The sequence below is a fragment of the Apis florea genome, unplaced genomic scaffold (assembly GCF_048593485.1).
Source record: "Apis florea isolate Af1SG1 unplaced genomic scaffold, ASM4859348v1 contig_2297_pilon, whole genome shotgun sequence".
Taxonomy (NCBI): domain Eukaryota; kingdom Metazoa; phylum Arthropoda; class Insecta; order Hymenoptera; family Apidae; genus Apis; species Apis florea.
The window spans coordinates 90432-96533 of NW_028256557.1; positions in this window are offsets into that span (position 1 = coordinate 90432).

The window sequence follows — 6102 nt, forward strand, 5'->3', positions numbered from 1 at the left end:
ACGCTCGCCATTACAATTATGCTTCGACAAAATTTCTTGCAAACCGATCATTACGTTAAAAATTGGTAAACTGATTTTTCAAGGCAAGGGAAAGAACTGTAAATCGTTCCATATATTTTGATTGAGCTCTAAATTATCGCACGATCTAATCAATCTTCTATCGACAATGTTTTCCTATAACGTCCTCTGGATCAAATTACAAGGCGAACGGAGCGATCCAAGATCTCCGCACGATGAACAGGTCGAGCGTATTAAATATTCGCACGAGCGAAGCGTAGGTTATTACCTGTCAGCCGGTATAAAATCATTTTAGAATTTCAATAACCACTCGTGTCGAGACGCGCGAGTTCGACACCGGCGTTTCTCGCCGAGGGTGAGGCCTCCCCTCCCCTTGTCGGCCGGGGCTAATGGCAATCCGCCGGACTTCAAACGCAATGTTACAGCGGCGCGTATGCAAGCGCGATAGACGCGTAATTATATTGGCGGCCGATGGACATCGCCTTTGACCGTACCGATTGCACGAGGTAAGCAGACCGCGGGAAGGAAATTACCGGACACGATCGAGATGGCCGCAACAACCTCCCCCCGAGCTCCTTCCTCGGCACGTCCTTGGCAAAGAGCCCCGCAGCAAGATTTTCCGCTCCGTCGCTCGAATATTATCGGGTCCACAACTCGTTCCCTCTATTTCGCGATGTTGTTCCAACCAAGTGTTTGTAATTTAGCAGTTTCAACAATTTTGTTCGGCCCCAATTTCGCCTCTTTGAACCTCGGAAATTGGTCGTTCGACTGATGATTCGGTTGGAGAAAGGGGAGAGTTTTAATATTTAATTATCTTTAAAAATATATCGAGTTTGTTTCAACTATGAATTTCATTCAGAATTGATCAGTGATTTTCTTCTTTCTGGATCCGTGAAGAAATTGGATTTGTTTAATTTTACTCCTCGAGAAGAAATTGTGAATTGTGAAAGATATCGATAAATAAATGTTCTTCTTCCACGAGATTTTCTTTGGAAGAGAAGGAGAGAGAAAAAGGTTAAATATGAGAGAGCGTGGTCAAAAGATCGTATCCAATTTTCGAGTCACGCGACCGGTTAAAGGAAACTCGAGAAAGCTCGATCGCGAGGACACTTCCGTATTAACCTCCGTCCCTTTTATCCTGACGTTGCAACGTGGCAGAAACAATTTTCTAAAATTTATGCACCCCGTTGTTCCCTCGTTCTGTTTCTTCACGATGCAGTCTCGCCCCCGTAATATTTTCACGGAGGCAGAAATAAAACGACCAACCCGGGGGAGGAGGGAGGAAAGAAAAAAGAAAGAAGAAGTAAACAGAGAAGCAGGAAGTGAAAGATGTAAAAAAGAAAAAAGGAAATAGGGAGAGAGAGAGAGAGAGGGAGAGAGAAAAGAGACGAAGTAAGAGGTAGGAAAAATACGAAAGCGGATGGGGAACGCGGTTGTCACAGAGACGTCCTCCGTTTTCCCTGACGTTGTCGGGGCTTTAACGTGTCCGTGCAGGGAAACGTGTCTCTGATATTGCAGCCAGAAATTGACAGAGGGGACAAACCGTGTTAATGCCGATAAACACGAACGGCCGTCGATTTTCCCTCCTCTCCCTCTCTCTTTCTCCCTCACCCTCTTTTCATGCGTCACTCCTTTCACCTTTGCCCTTTCATGACACGCCAACCGAAAGATACGGGCATGGAAAAGTGACACGTTGCAATTAGAATTTTCGATTCGATCCCGAAAGTCGCGAATTTGCATGGCACAGGGATTGCTTGCCCAATCCCTGCGGCACGACTTTTTGTCGTGTTCACCGCCCCTTTTTTTAAACCTTGCCCTACCCTATCCAACCCCTCCCTGTTCAACGATGAATCGATATTTAACGCCGACATTTGTTAACGCAGGCCCTGCTCTGGAATTTCTCCGAGTTCATCAAAACTTGAACATTAGTAACCACCCGACGATGCAATATTGTGGCTGGTAGCTCCAGCTCGAGTGCACCAGTTACCTGGACCATAATTGCAGAGTTTCGAAACTGGCGCGAAACTTTTTCCCTTTTCTCTTTTCATTTAACTTCCATCCACCGATCAACCTATTTTTCTCTTCCCAAAAAAAAAAGAAAGAACCTACAAAAATTCCTTCGACAAGATCGAAACAAAGGAAAGACATGTCGACGAGATTGGTCGCGAAAAATAAGCGGTGCGAACAGGGTGTAACGATTAATCAGGGCAGGCAGGCGAAGAGGTTGTTGCCGTCGCAGCCAGATGACGGCCTGTGGCGACATTACATCGTATTTTATACGGCCTCGCGTTATGCGGTGGCACACCTCGATTCGGCCGCGAGAAGCTTCGGTTTCGGTTTCACCCCGCGGCCACGCGAGGATCCTCGGCGCGAAACGAACTATTACACGAACAGCTGTTCGCCATATGTTCGACGAATGTGAAATTCGGTTCATCGAGGTGCGTACATCCAAGCTCTTGTACGTATCCACCTCGCCGGATTGATAAAAGAGGAGCGAGGGGGGTGTTGCGGTAATCGTTCATCGATTATTCGTCGTGAGAACGAATCGATGAAAAACTCGGCCTGGTTCATCGAATACGAAAGAAGGGTTTATTAATCTTCATTTGTCCTAATTCCATTCTCCTCTCGTTAACAAATTCTTCGGAAATTCGAACAACGAAGAAGAAGAAGAAGAATCTTCTTCCCTTTATTCCGAAATCGTCCAGTTTTCCACGTAACACGAGAAACAATGAGCTCGTCTCAGGTGTGCCGGGCTCACCTGTCGTCCGTGTTCGCGGGGCAGAAGCTCGATTCCAAGGAGAAAGAGGACAGAGGAGAAGAAAAGAGTCGGCGATATCGCGTTACAGGAGATATAACAACGGCAGAATGGGGCTTTCCGCCGAGATCTGTCCGGCCTTTTATTAGAGCCCTATCGGCTCCTTCTGTCATCCTTCCACAGAATGGAAGGGCCGACCTATTTTTCCTCTCCTCTCCATTCATCGTTCACCTTCCTTCTCCACGAAACACGAGCTTTCTCGAGGAAACCTCCTCCTCCTCCTCCTCTCGCTCGAACTGTGGATCGAGTTGGGAGGAGGGATTTATCGATCCTCGCCGGACAAAACGAGATATCCCATCGTCTCGTGGCGCCCCACCAAGTTTCCTCCTCCTCCTCCTCCTCTTCAACTTCTATCCTCTCTTTCCCCTCGACTTTCCCTCTATCAACTAGCCGGTGCATTAGCGCGTACGCGGTAAATAATGCACGGGTGAACGGTAAATCGTCCGTTAACGTATTATCGGTGGAAACGATCCCGTGTAATGTTCCAGGGGGAATAGTGCGAATAGCCGAAGTGCGGGATGCATCGATTCGACTCGTTACACGATCCGCCTTCGGTGTTGGGCGCGTGCACGATGATTTGTCGGCCGAAACGTAACTTTATATCGTTTCCAAGTTCCCACCACCGCCACCGTTCGAGCGTGCACCTTCGAAACTTTGCGCAAGAGGCCGTTTCTCTGAGCGTTCAAGAGGAACTCGATCTTCGAGTTGGCTTGAATAGGAGAAGGAATCACGTAGCCCGCGCGTGAAACGCGTCTTAAAGAGAAGGGAAGAAAGGAATATTCTTCTTTTTTTTCCTCCCCCCTCTTCCTTTCATTCGTTTAAATCATCACAAAAGGCGCGCCTATGTGACAGTTACAATAGCAATAGACCGTCTCTCGGTGAAATCGGGAAACGAACTCTTCCTCTTCTTCTTCTTCTTCTTTCTCCTCTCTCCTTCGAATTTGATTATTACGCTTGCATCTCGTCAGAGATGCATTTCGTAGATTCCGATTTTTATTTTTTCCCACCCCAGAGAGAGAGGAGGAGGGTAAGGAGAAAATTGTGCAAGAACGCAGACGACGCTATTTGCAAATACAATAGATTCGGGGGATGTGCATGCACGGTGTCTCGGTGTCTTTTCAACGAGGCAGACATGAATTTTGAGTGGTCTCATTATCGGATCGTCTGGCATCCAGCTACCGTCAAGAATTCATAGGACTCGTAATCGCGCTGGCTCCGAACAAAAGGGGCGATCGAGGGGCGTGCGAGAGGGATGGAAGGCGATGGCTCGTTGCAACTGGTATCGATGGAAGGCGGGGGGAGGAGAAATCTGGTTCAACGTCCCGATGACGCTTTTATCAGAAGCTGACAATCGCCATGGAAGGCACAAAGGCGCGGTCGTGAAATTCCAATTAACGAAAGGTGATCCTAAAAATCGAGCTGAAATCCAGCAGTTGTAATCAAGGCTCGAGGCTTTCTTCACTCCTTTCTATTTATTTATTTATTTATTCCACGGAAGAGATGGAAGTATTCTTCAGTATTCGAAGAAGAAAGAAAAAGAAGACTTATATGTTCAGGATGATGCACGTGAAATTTCACTTCTTCCATTATTGTACGAGGAGTATATCAATATTTGCAAGTTGCGTGATAAAAATATCAAGATATATATAGATTTAAAAAAAAAAAATAATAATAAAGAAATGCATTAATAATATTCAAAAGTCTGATAATTTTCAGACTTATTATCTCTCAAGAAAAATATAAATTAGAAAAAGGGAGAACTGTTTCTCACGATACAGCGGATATGCAAAAATAAAATTAACAAGATTTTCCCTGAAATATCACGCGATGGAAGATTTGACAATAAGAGCTCGATTTTGATTTTGCACGAGCTATGTAATCGCGTTATTAAGGATCGAGCGGTGTTCGTGCATCATAAAATCCGCTTCGATACGCTTCGAATGGGCGCATTGCTCCGACGGATTCGTCGGGAAAATACGCATATTTCCGGGGATCTCGCGGATAGATATTTTGTATAGAATTTCAGAACGAGAAAAATAGATTTCACCGATGATATACGAGGTGCCGGGTTGCCGTTTCGATTTTCCTTCGCTTCCAGCACTTGTTCGTTTCCTGGAATCAGAACGCCACTGTTCTGAATTTCTGATTCGTGTACACGTTCCCGTGGAATCGATACGAGATATTCCGTATCCTATTTCTATTCGGAAGTTGTTTTTTTAAAGGCACCTCGAAGAAAATCCGAAACCGTGAACAAACCAAATTTTTATTTCCATTCCTTCTTCGATATTCGAGAAAGGAAATTTTTAAATCGATTCCGTTCCACCGACTTTTGATATCGAATCTTGCGCAATACAAATACTAAATGTTTCAAAGCAGAAAATTGATCAACATTATTTGTTGATCTTTAGAAAGCCATTGCAATGCTTTGATACTTGGCAACAATTTAAATATATATCTATCTTCGTCTATTTTTATTTCTATTTGTACACAAATAGTTCTTTGGCCACGATTGTAAATCTACGATAACTGTATTGCAAACTACTGCTCTTTCGATCGAAATTCACGAAAAGAGAAAAAGAGAGCTCTGCCCTTTCACAACTTCGTTCCATCCTTAACGCGAATACTCGAAGAAAAAAATGTCGAGACGACAGAAGAGTTCTTCCGCTCGCCATTTCCCAGAGAATCCGCATCGCGAAGAGTTTCGAGGGATCTCTTTGTAAATCGACAACCCGCAATTTGACGGAAACAATTTATGGAGATTGAAGTCGCGTTTCATTTATACATCCGCGTTTCGAATAATCATCTCGTCGATCGACGAAAGGGGGGAGGATAGACGTTGAAAGAGCGTAACGAGCGAGCAATCGAGTCGATGCTCGACGATTGAATTTATTAACTTCTACGAAATCGAAAGAGGTGGAACGATCCTGTTGTTTTCTGATCTCGAGTGAAAGCAAGTATTCAAAGTGTTCTCTCTAATTATCGGTCTGCGCTTGTCATGCTAAATCGACTAAATGTTTTTTTTTTTAAACCGAATCGTGGAAAATCGAAGATCGAGTTGGGGGGAGCTGAAAAGAAGTTCGATTTCGAGAGACAGGCTTCCACATCCTTCGAGGAAAGGATCATCTAATGGGAAAATTCTGTTTCGATGAATAAAAATTCGAAAATATTCAAAGAGAACAATTATAGAAATGCGCGAGGAATTTGTAAAGCGAGTGGATATTAAAAGGAAAAATTGTTGAAATATCGAAACAACTGTTCAATCTCAATGT